This window comes from Lucilia cuprina, chromosome 3 (assembly GCF_022045245.1).
Source record: "Lucilia cuprina isolate Lc7/37 chromosome 3, ASM2204524v1, whole genome shotgun sequence".
Taxonomy (NCBI): domain Eukaryota; kingdom Metazoa; phylum Arthropoda; class Insecta; order Diptera; family Calliphoridae; genus Lucilia; species Lucilia cuprina.
In genome coordinates, this window is record NC_060951.1 from 15,173,228 (window position 1) to 15,183,920 (window position 10,693).

Below are 10,693 nucleotides of genomic sequence, written 5' to 3' on the forward strand. Positions count from 1 at the left end.
ATTATATATTTTGCTGCTAATCACATTTTGCTGGTTGATTGTTCGGAAACTATAAAGCTTATTAAATCACATTCAAGTTTCTTAGCGTTCTTGTTGAAAAGTGATGAATATAGAAAAGAAGTATATAAGAAAAGAGTGGGGGAATTGTCTTCAGCCGTCAAAGATCTGGCAGATACACGACAAGTTCCAAATGCGAATAGAAGTAATGTAAGTAATAGTTTTACATTTCCGACAACAAGGCCGCTGAACATCAGCGGAAACATATCAAGACATCCGTCTATTTATGAAATTAATAATAATATCTTACCGAACAATGGGGCGAATACAGGACTGCAGTTTCCACAGGAACCAATAGCTGTAAGTTCTGCTACTCCCAATATTAGAAATGGCAATACGCCAGTAATGACTCAAAATGAAGCAGCCGGTTATGGTAGTACACGCACATCTGAAAAAACAGTATTAAGAGTAGATAAGTGGGGTTTGATATTCGTTGGTAATAATACTCACCTAAGTGTAGAAGATTTCATATTTCGGCTAGAACATTTACAGGCCGATTATAACGTACTTTGTGATGAAATCCTCCGAGATTTTCACATGTTAGTCACGGGCCCAGCTAAGGATTGGTATTGGCTAATAATACGTTCACATGGTGTAATGAAATAGCCTACTCTTCGATGTGAGTTATTAAACCAATATAAAACCAATACATCGAATTTTAAGATAATGCGAGATCTAGTAGAAAGAAAGCAACAGATAAATGAGACCATAGATAATTATTTTTATAGCATGAATAAACTGCGTTCCAAGCTAATGCAACCTATACCAGAATTCGACATTATTAAAATAATGAAAAGAAATATCAAAGAGAGTCTAGCTAGAATGGTATACCCTATATCAGTGTCATCGGTAGAACAACTTCGAATGGAATGCATTGAGGTGGAAGGTAACTTTCCACGGATGGAAATTGTTCTGCTATCGTTGCGGCAAAGCGAATGTAATAACTCCAAAATGTCCTGAGTGCAATCAGGGAAACCGCATTCTCAAAACCTGTAAAAGTAAGAGAAACTAAACAAATCGAAAATAATAGATACAGTATAATGAATACCATATCCAAAGTTAACAATGTTAATGAGCATCTACCACTATTAAGACACTACTTGCCTATAAATATAAGAAAACAAAATTATGATAAAGTTAGGTCTCGAATTTTCACGATAGAAAACAGCAGTAGAGAACCCTCTGAACGTATTTTGAAATTAAGAAGAGATTTTACAGAACGTAGTAAAAGGAGAAAACTAATCACAGAATCCATAAACAGAGCAACTAAAACTGAAAATGATCCTAGAATATTTATGGAGATTGAAATTCAAGGTACTAAAATAGCAGGGTTATTAGATACTGGTGTAACTGTCAGTATTTTGGGAAAATTTTTAGGGAATTTGTTCTTGAGAATAAATTAAATATACTTCCAATGTGGACCACAATAAAAACAGCCGGCGGCAAACAGTACAGGGTCTTAGGTAAAATAAACGCGATGATACAATTTAAGGGACAAGAACATCAGATGACCGTATATTTATGCCCAGACTTAGAGCAAGATCTATATTTGGGAGTCGATTTCTTTAAAAGATTCAATTTAGCTCCAAAAGTTATGGAACTAGCTGAAATAAATATAAAAAAATTCAACAAGATTTTGTTTATAATGGCAGAGAATATCGGTTAAAGCCTCACGTTTTAGATGAAACGCAACAAGAACAATTAAACGAAATCATGAAAATGTTTAATAATGAGGAGAAGGGATTAGGGTGTACCAAATTAGAAAAACATACCATTAAATTAATAGAAGGAGCGGTTCCAGTTAAGGATAAATATTACCCGATTTCTCCGGCGGTTCAAGAAATCACGTATAAGGAAATTGATAATATGTTGAAACTGGGCGTGATAGAGGAAAGCGAAAGTCCGTGGTGTAATCGCACTACAATAGTTAGGAAACCAGGCAAGAACCGTTTCTGTCTAGATGCCAGAAAATTAAATGCCTTAACAATAAAAGACGCTTAACCCCACAAAATATTAATGGCATAGTAGAATAGATGAAACGTATTACATAAGTAGTGTTGACCTTAAATATGCCTTTTGCCAGATAGAACTCGACTAGGAGAGCAGGCCTTACACGGCATTCACGGTAGCTGGTAGACCATTTTACCAATTTCGGGTTATGCCATTCGGCTTGTGCAACGTCGCTCAGCGTTTATGTAGGTTGATGGATAGAGTGGTCCCAAATAGGTTAAAAGATAATGTGTTCGTATATCTGGATGATCTCCTAGTGATTTCGAGTGATTTTGAGGGACATTTAAAGTTATTACGAGAAGTCGCCAAATTAGCTTGTTTTAAGCTAATTTGACGATAGGATTAAAAAATCTCAGTTTTGCTTCCAGGAGCTAAAATACTTAGGAGGCGGTGTTCTAAAAACCGATCCCGACAAAATCGAAGCCATTAAGAATATTACGTTACCCAAAAATACACGTGAAGTTAGAAGTTTTCTTGGAACTGCGGGTTGGTATAGGCGGTTTATAAAGGATTTCGCAACAATTTCCGCCTCGCTTCTAATACGTTAAAGAAAACAAAAAATTTATATTAACACCCGAAGCATTGCGTGCATTTGAGCATCTCAAAAAAGCCCTTACCTCATCCCTTTTTTAAAGTACGCAGACTTTTCTAAACACTTTTACATACAATGCGATGCGTCAGATTATTTGATCGGGGCAGTTTTGTTCCAATATAATGACCAACAACAAGAAAACCCTATAGCTTTTTATTCACAAAAGTTGAATTCATGTCAGAAAAATTACAGTGTAACAGAAAAAGAGTGCTTGGCAGCTATAATTACTGACCACGCCAGTTTGAAGTGGCTAATGAATCTAAAAGACCTCAGTGGGAGACTTGCTCGAATGTCACTTCAACTTCAAGCTTATAATTTCAACATTGAACATCGAAAAGGTTCGGAAAATATAGTCGCGGACATGTTGTCTAGATGTCCGTCAAACACAGTCGATGAATTTTCCTTAGAGCAATTACTTGAGTTCGATAATGATGAATACACTGAGTTAAAAAAACAAATAAACGAAAACCAAAACATTTTTACATTTTTATAGTCGTCGATCACTTTTCAAAATTTACATTTTTAAAAGCAATGCGTGAAGCGACATCTAAAAATGTTGTTCAATTCCTTATTCATGAAATCTTCCATAAATTTGGAGTCCCAGAAATAATCCATAGTGATAAAGGGTCACAATTTGTCTCTAAGACTTTTTCCAACATGATTGAGACGTATAAAATAAAACATATGAAAACCGCTGTATATTCCCCACAAGCTAACGCATCCGAACGAATTAACCAATCCGTGCTCGCTGCGATTAGAGCCTATCTAGAAGAAGATCATCGCGATTGGGATCTTTATATTTCTGAGATAGAATGCGCATTAAGGAATTCTGTACACTCTGCAACAGGTTTCACTCCATTTTTCGCTTTATTTGGATACCATATGTTCACGAGTGGTACAGACTATAAAATAGCTGGAAAACTAAATTCAATATCTGAACACGAAATTAATAGTCTACCTAATAACGACAAACTTGCCTCTATTAGAGAGAAAATACGACAAAATATGCTTGAAGCTTACAATCGTTCAGCCGAGCGTTACAATAAGCAATCAAGAAATGTCAAATTTGTACCTGGTCAGGAGGTCTATCGTAGAAATATAGTACTGAGTAATTTTGAAAAGGATCGAAATGCAAAATTCTGCAGAAAATTTTTGAAATCGTGAATACTGAAACCTATTGGTAATAACATGTACGAACTAGAGGACTTACAAGGAAAATCTATAGGTGTTTTTCATGCTAAAGACATTAAGATGTAAAAAGTGCAATACAAATGAGTCTGTGATAGAATAGTAAATGTGTGCAATATTAGGATAAGAACACCAATTATTGATATTAAAGAAATTATACATTGTTTAAAATAAGTCAATTGTGAGTATCGCCCTAATATTGTATACAGTGCTAGATTTTTATAGCAGATTTTTGTATTCGTTTATTTGCGTTTTATGTTTTTTTATATTAAACAAAATTTGACAATAAGACTTACCTTGATTTCTGAAATACCTAGATCCATAAATTACAACCAATAATAAATCTAAAAGAAAAGAAGAAAACAAATTTAATAACTATATACATTCATATTATTCGAACATAATGTGCGTAAATTACTTTTCAATTATGCCCGGCTTAAGTCTCAGGGTGTGGGAGTTCAATTATGTCACTTACGGGCCATACCTGGTGTTTTGTTGTGGTGGGTTTCGAATTTTCTAAGTCGGGGCCAAAAAAAATTTTGCGTGGCGGCCACTTAGAAAAGAGTCGGGAGGTGATCAAATTTTCAATATTTGTCACGAGTCCCTCATGTAAATAATCAGAATTAAAGGGAAAGCCTTGCCACATGGAGGATCCACTCTCCAGCCCTAGTCCCGGTTCAATATAGTCCACCTTCTTCAAGCGGAAAGCCTACCGCAGTGGAACTATGTTGTGGCTAAAGATGAAGTCGGCGGCTGAGTATGACCGCAGGTTTGCAATACTCAATTTCACATCCTGAAAAAAGAAAAGTATTAAAATCTTATATGGGTAAATTGAAACGATACATTTACCTTAAAATCCCAGAAATCAAAATTAATAAATATACTTACCATTGATGTGTCGCATGTGTTTTTGTTTACATTTTTTTACATGTTCGTAGGTATTTGTTGTATGTTCAATGAATAATAGTGAAGAGTTGGCAACGCCTATAAAATGCGTAAGACAACAGGGATGTCTTATCATATAATAACGTAGTACTACGCATAGTTTTTTTTACGGTTTTTTTGAATGGACGCAAGAACTTATTGAAATTGATGAGCTCCTGGAGAGAAGTCGATGGCGCTTGCGCAAAGAAATATTATTACTGAAAAGAAAAGATTTTAAAGAGGGAAAATACAGAAAGTTGCTACCCGTGAAATATAGATCTAAAGAAGTCAAATGTTAAAATATTATTAAACGAAATAAAGAAAATAAGAAATAATAAAAACCGATCGTTTATGAATGAAACTGTTCATGAAAATCCGTGTCGAATAAGCTAAAAGTAAAATATATAAACTAGCAAAACTGAAAATTGATTGGTGTGTTAATTAAATCAACTGCTTGAAAACTATGTTCAACCAATTAAAGAAAATGTTGTTGTTGTTTAATAAGTAAAACAGGAACTTAAACGATACCAATAAAAAAATAATAATAAATACAGAACAACAGAAAATTTTTGAAAACAATCAAGTGTTATTTAAAACGACAGTTGTTGATATCATTAATATAAAAATTTTCCTAAATTGAATTGTGCTGAGTGCATGGAATTGCCAAGTAAAGTTTGAGTTGTAACGCTAAGTGTCAGATGTGGAACGTCTTATGCCTCAATAGCCACGGAATCGGAGTTAAATCCACCCAGAAGAAGAGCTACTAGAAAATTAAACAAGTATTGATATATTATTTAAGTTATATTAATCATTTAGAATAAGATAGAAATTAAGAATTATTTTATTTAATGTGTTTATTAATGTGTATAGGTTTAATCTTTGGCATAATTTAGTGTCATGAAAGAAACTGTTAGAAAGGTTAAATCATTAAGTAAGAGAATTCATACATACAAGGGTTGAGGACAAGACCTAAAGTTCTTCGACTGAGCAAAATAATTGACGGGACATGTCCGAGCGAAAGACCGACAGGTAACATTTCGCATAGTTGAAAGAACAGGATCAGAAGATAGAAGTAAACTATTAAAAATATCTTCATTCTGTGATTGCCTTGAGCATTTTCTTGAGCTGAATAGTTGAACATGCTTAAAATCTCGATTACTCGCTTCCTGGGCTTCTTCTGTTAACTCTCCAAGTGGAAGAATATTCGATTCAATAATTATTTGACCATGACACAATATTTTGTGTACTGTTGGTGTTAGTTCCCTCCATGGATACGGAGATACAAGTAATTTAGAAATTTCAGATGTATATTCCCCAAATAGATTTCCATTAATTTTATGTTTACTATTTAGTGTCATTAAAATAGTGTTAACTCTTCGAAGCAACTCCTTGTCGATTCCAGTTATTTTTGAAGTAATTTCAAAATCACGAAAAAACCTTCTCGCCGTATTACCGTCATTTGTACTACCGCAACTTGGAAATGGTTTAATCCCATCTGAACTTTAAATTCTTCTTGGATTCTGCTTTTTTCCGCATCTCTCAGTTCTTTCAATTCTTCATTTTTTTGTTAATTTAGTAAGATTCTCTAGCACACTTTTGTATTTGAGGTCGTATGCTATGTGTAAAAAGTAATCCAAAAATCGTATTCTGGCATAAAGTGGTGAAATTCCGAAAGACAGGACTTCTTCATTAATACTTCTGCTTTCGTTTATATTTGAGAATTGCGACTTGTTCTCATTACATATTGAGCATCTCCAGAAGGAAGAAGTTTCTGTTATGGCATTACTGACCTTTCTGCTTTCGTTTATATTTGAGAATTGCGACTTGTTCTCATTACATATTGAGCATCTCCAGAAGGAAGAAGTTTCTGTTATGGCATTACTGACCTTTCCATGAATCATTGTTAAGCTTAGCTGATATGATACGTTAATAGAGAATTCCTTTATTTTAATGCAAATGGGCTCCAGTGCATTTATTTCATCTTTTAAATATTCCACTAAATCTTTTATTGTTTTCTTTGACTCCTTTATATATTCAAATCCTATGGGTCTACAAAAATTTTTTTAATCCTATGGGTCTACAAAAATTTTTTGAAGCCGGAGTTGTATTGATCCATATATCTTCAAATGAATTTCCGATTCTTGACGATGATGGATTAAGGGAATATGAACGAATTCGTAATGGCACTAATGATGACATAAATACACTTTTGTAGTCTGCTAATGTCCGACTTCCACAAGCTTGTTTGTATTCTGGAAGTGCTGTTAAACCGTCACATCCCCACTTACACATTAAGACAACATCACAGTTATGAATTTTCCTTAGTTGGTCTTCTGAAAAGTCTGACACAATTCTTGATGCTGTGTTTTCGAGCAAAGATGATATATCAATACAAGCTTCCACATCATTAACAGCAATAGGTGATGGTAGGATAGTTTGTTTTTTTTCTGGATCGCCTTGTATGATGGTAATATATTGTGTTCTTTTTCATGCAGAGCTTTCCTTAATATTTGGTACTTATTTAGGCTCAGACCCAGTTCCAACATAAGCGTTATTGCTTCTTCTTCAGTAAAAATTGATTGTGATGTTGGTATACTTTCCACAATTCGCTTAAGCCGTTTTGGTGATACATTAGGAAGAATAGTTGCAATATGTACGGCATCCATAGGTTTGTTTTCCTTTTTCAGCATTTCGTTAAATGTATCAGCAATTTCCTCATTTGATATTGAAAAAAGTTTTTGTATGATCCTCTTTTTTTACCTTGAACATAAGTCTTCGTATGACTTGCAAGGCGCTCCTGTTGATATGTTGTAAGTTGAGATTTCCGTAGTAGTTTCCATCCAACTACAAAATTTTAATCGAAATTTCTTTTGATTTCCATCCACAGACTTACTTTTTACATCAAAAAGTTTTCAATTTTTGATATGCCTGTTTTGTCTACTTTTCTACTATATGTAGTTTTTATATAATTTGAAATGTCTTCAATTCTTTCTGGTCCTTTTGAAGATACACTCCATAAAACGGAACACAACTCTTCGTACTTTAATGTAATCTTCATTGAGAAGTTTACTTATATACCAATTCTTGTCATTTCCGATACAGGTATTCCAAAATAAAAAAATTACTAAATGTCTACCTATTAACATTTAGGACTATATTACTATAACCTTTAATTCAGTCATTGATATTTCTTATTAGTGAATGAAACGAAATTATCATTACAAACGAAACGAACGAAATGATCTGTCGAAAAAATTTAGGTAAAAAATAGTTATAAATTTCTGAAAATTTAAGCATAATAGGATCTTTCAATTATAAGGATAAGCAAACAAATAGAAAATAGGTAAATATAAGATTTAAATATGTTCTGTCATATTTAATACTAAAATGTGAAAAAGATGAAATTAAAGGACACAGGTTTAAATGAACATATTTTTGAATATAATTAAGAAATTGGCTTGAATTTTTTGTAAAGGGTCGAGAATTTCCATATCTAACTAAAAATGATATTAAGGGATAAATATGGACTAAATTGTTGTAGCTATCTGCGACCCTATTAAAATTTTGATATAAATCATAGTTTTAGAAATTAAACAAATATGTAATATATGACAAAATCTTTATTTATGAACAAAACTCAATGAAATTTTCAACGCTTGTTAAATTTGTCATTTCAAATAAGAAAATGCAAAAAAATTGAAAAGGTCAAAGGGCATCCCGCAATTCCCAAAAATAGGAATGAAAATCCCAAAAATGGGATTTTTTACTTTTTTGCCCATAGGGTCCACATTTGTCTCAGGGCTGGGAAAATACTTTTGAAATAAATAGACATCTTATTGAGGTTTACAAAACTGCTTTCAGTTTTCTGATCCCAGCTTTGGGATTTTAGAACATGTCGCCCAAAGGGGAAGTTTTGAAAAGTACCAGACACCTGTCCGCTTATTTTTTAAATGAACGACGATAAGCTTTAAACTATTTTTGTATCTTTTCTAGTTTAGGAGATATAAGGTTACCGATTTTACCCTTTTTTACCCTTTTTTACCCCCTAAACATTCGAATTTCCAAAAATCCCGCCTTAGTGGATCTATTTGGTGGAAGACCAACCCCCTGTCCAAATTTCAGCTCTTTAGCTAACGTTAGGTCAGTCAGTAACGTTAGAATTTTATATATATAGATAAGTAGTGTTAGGAATTAACTATATAAGTACGTTGTAAGAATTAATTGTATTATGTTTAAGATAAACAGTTCAAATAAAAAAGCAATTATACTAACTGATTAAATTGTGTTTTATATTTCGGTGGGCGGGAAAGGTGGTTAGTGTGGGGTGAATTAGGTGTTGTTGTGCGTGGCTCATAATAAAATTATAATTTTTTATTGTAAATACAATGTTATAGTCTTTAATAATTAACTAAATAATTTTTAAAAATTGTCCAAATATTTTATTCAACACCAAATGTATGTTCTGTCATACTTAATACTAAAATATGAAAAAGATGAAATTAAAGGACACAGGTTTAAATGAACATATTTTTGAATGTAATTGAGACATTGGCTTGAAATTTTTGTAAATGGTCGAGAATTTTCATATCTAACTAAAAAATGATATTAAGGGATAAATATGGACTAAATTGTTGTAGCTATCTGCGACCCTATTAAAATTTTGATATAAATCATAGTTTTAGAAATTAAACAAATATGTAATATATGACAAAATCTCTATGAACAAAACTCAATTGAAAAGGTCAAAGGGCATCCCGCAATTCCCAAAAATAAGAATAAAAATCCCAAAAATGGGATTTTTACTTTTTTGCCCATAGGGACCACATTTCTTTCAGGGCTGGGAAAATACTTTTGGAATAAATAGAAATCATATTGAGGTTTCCAAAATTGCTTTCAGTTTTCTGATCCCAGCTTTGGGATTTTAGAACATGTCGCCCAATGTGGAATTTTTGATAAAAAATAGGTCATATTCGGAAGGATGCAGTGGCAACATTTAAAAAAAATAGGACAAGTTTTTTACGCTAAAGCGTTCTGCGTAAAGATACCTTTTAGAAAACTATAAAATTGTTATATGTTCTTAAAGAAAATTTTATTTTATTATTAAAAGAGTTAAGACAAATTTTTGGCAAAAAAACGGCAAAAATCTAAAATTTTTTGAATTTTTAAATTGAAAAACGTATATTTTTGGATCTGTAAATGATATTGATCTGAAATTTTTCGTATATTATTGGAAATTTTATCGTCTAACTAACTAAATTTACTAACTAAAATTGAGTCCATTTGGTCCAAAATTACGCCCGGTATTCAAAAAAAGGCGGACCAAGGTATGGTAAATTTTGTATCACTAAATTTTTAAATGCCTATAACTCGGATATTATAAGAGATAAGTAGTATGTCCAAGTTTTTTCAAGATCTTGTCGAGCGCTTTCTGAAAATATAAAAATCTTTGTATTTGGATGAAAAGCAAAAAATGGCACGAGTTTAAAAATTTTACATGTCGTAGGTACCCTACTTTGAGCCCTTGAGGCATCTGCGGGGTTCATCTTCAAAACTTGAACTCGAATACTCCTTGGCTACGTTCACGCCAAATTTTATCCCGATCGAACCATCCGTTTAGAAATGCCAGATTTATTTCCAAAAAATTTCGATTCTGCCCCACTGTGTATTGTTTAATTTTAGTGCGTTTTAATATACCAAAAGGAGAATTAAATGATAAGTCGATAGAATAAAAATTTCAAAAACGAACACTTTTTTATACACAAACAAGAACATTTAATGCAGAATCATTCTTGCTCTCAAAATTCACAAGAAAAAGTTTTTGCCCAATTCAGGAAATATACACAGTGCAACACGAAAAAATAACCATATTCGGACACCACTATATGATAAAAGACCAAAAATAAGAAGAACTGTGTCTTCCAG

General features: G+C 32.7%; 1 long non-coding RNA gene across 1 annotated transcript; it reads right to left on the reverse strand.

Annotated features, from left to right (window-relative positions):
- Positions 1 to 4,899, reverse strand: LOC124419071. The gene is made up of 4 exons (XR_006940376.1): positions 4,266 to 4,899; positions 4,144 to 4,191; positions 508 to 732; positions 1 to 445 (listed from the first exon to the last, which is right to left on the reverse strand). It is a non-coding gene; the product is annotated as an uncharacterized LOC124419071 (long non-coding RNA).
- Between the last annotated feature and the right edge of the window lie 5,794 nt (positions 4,900 to 10,693).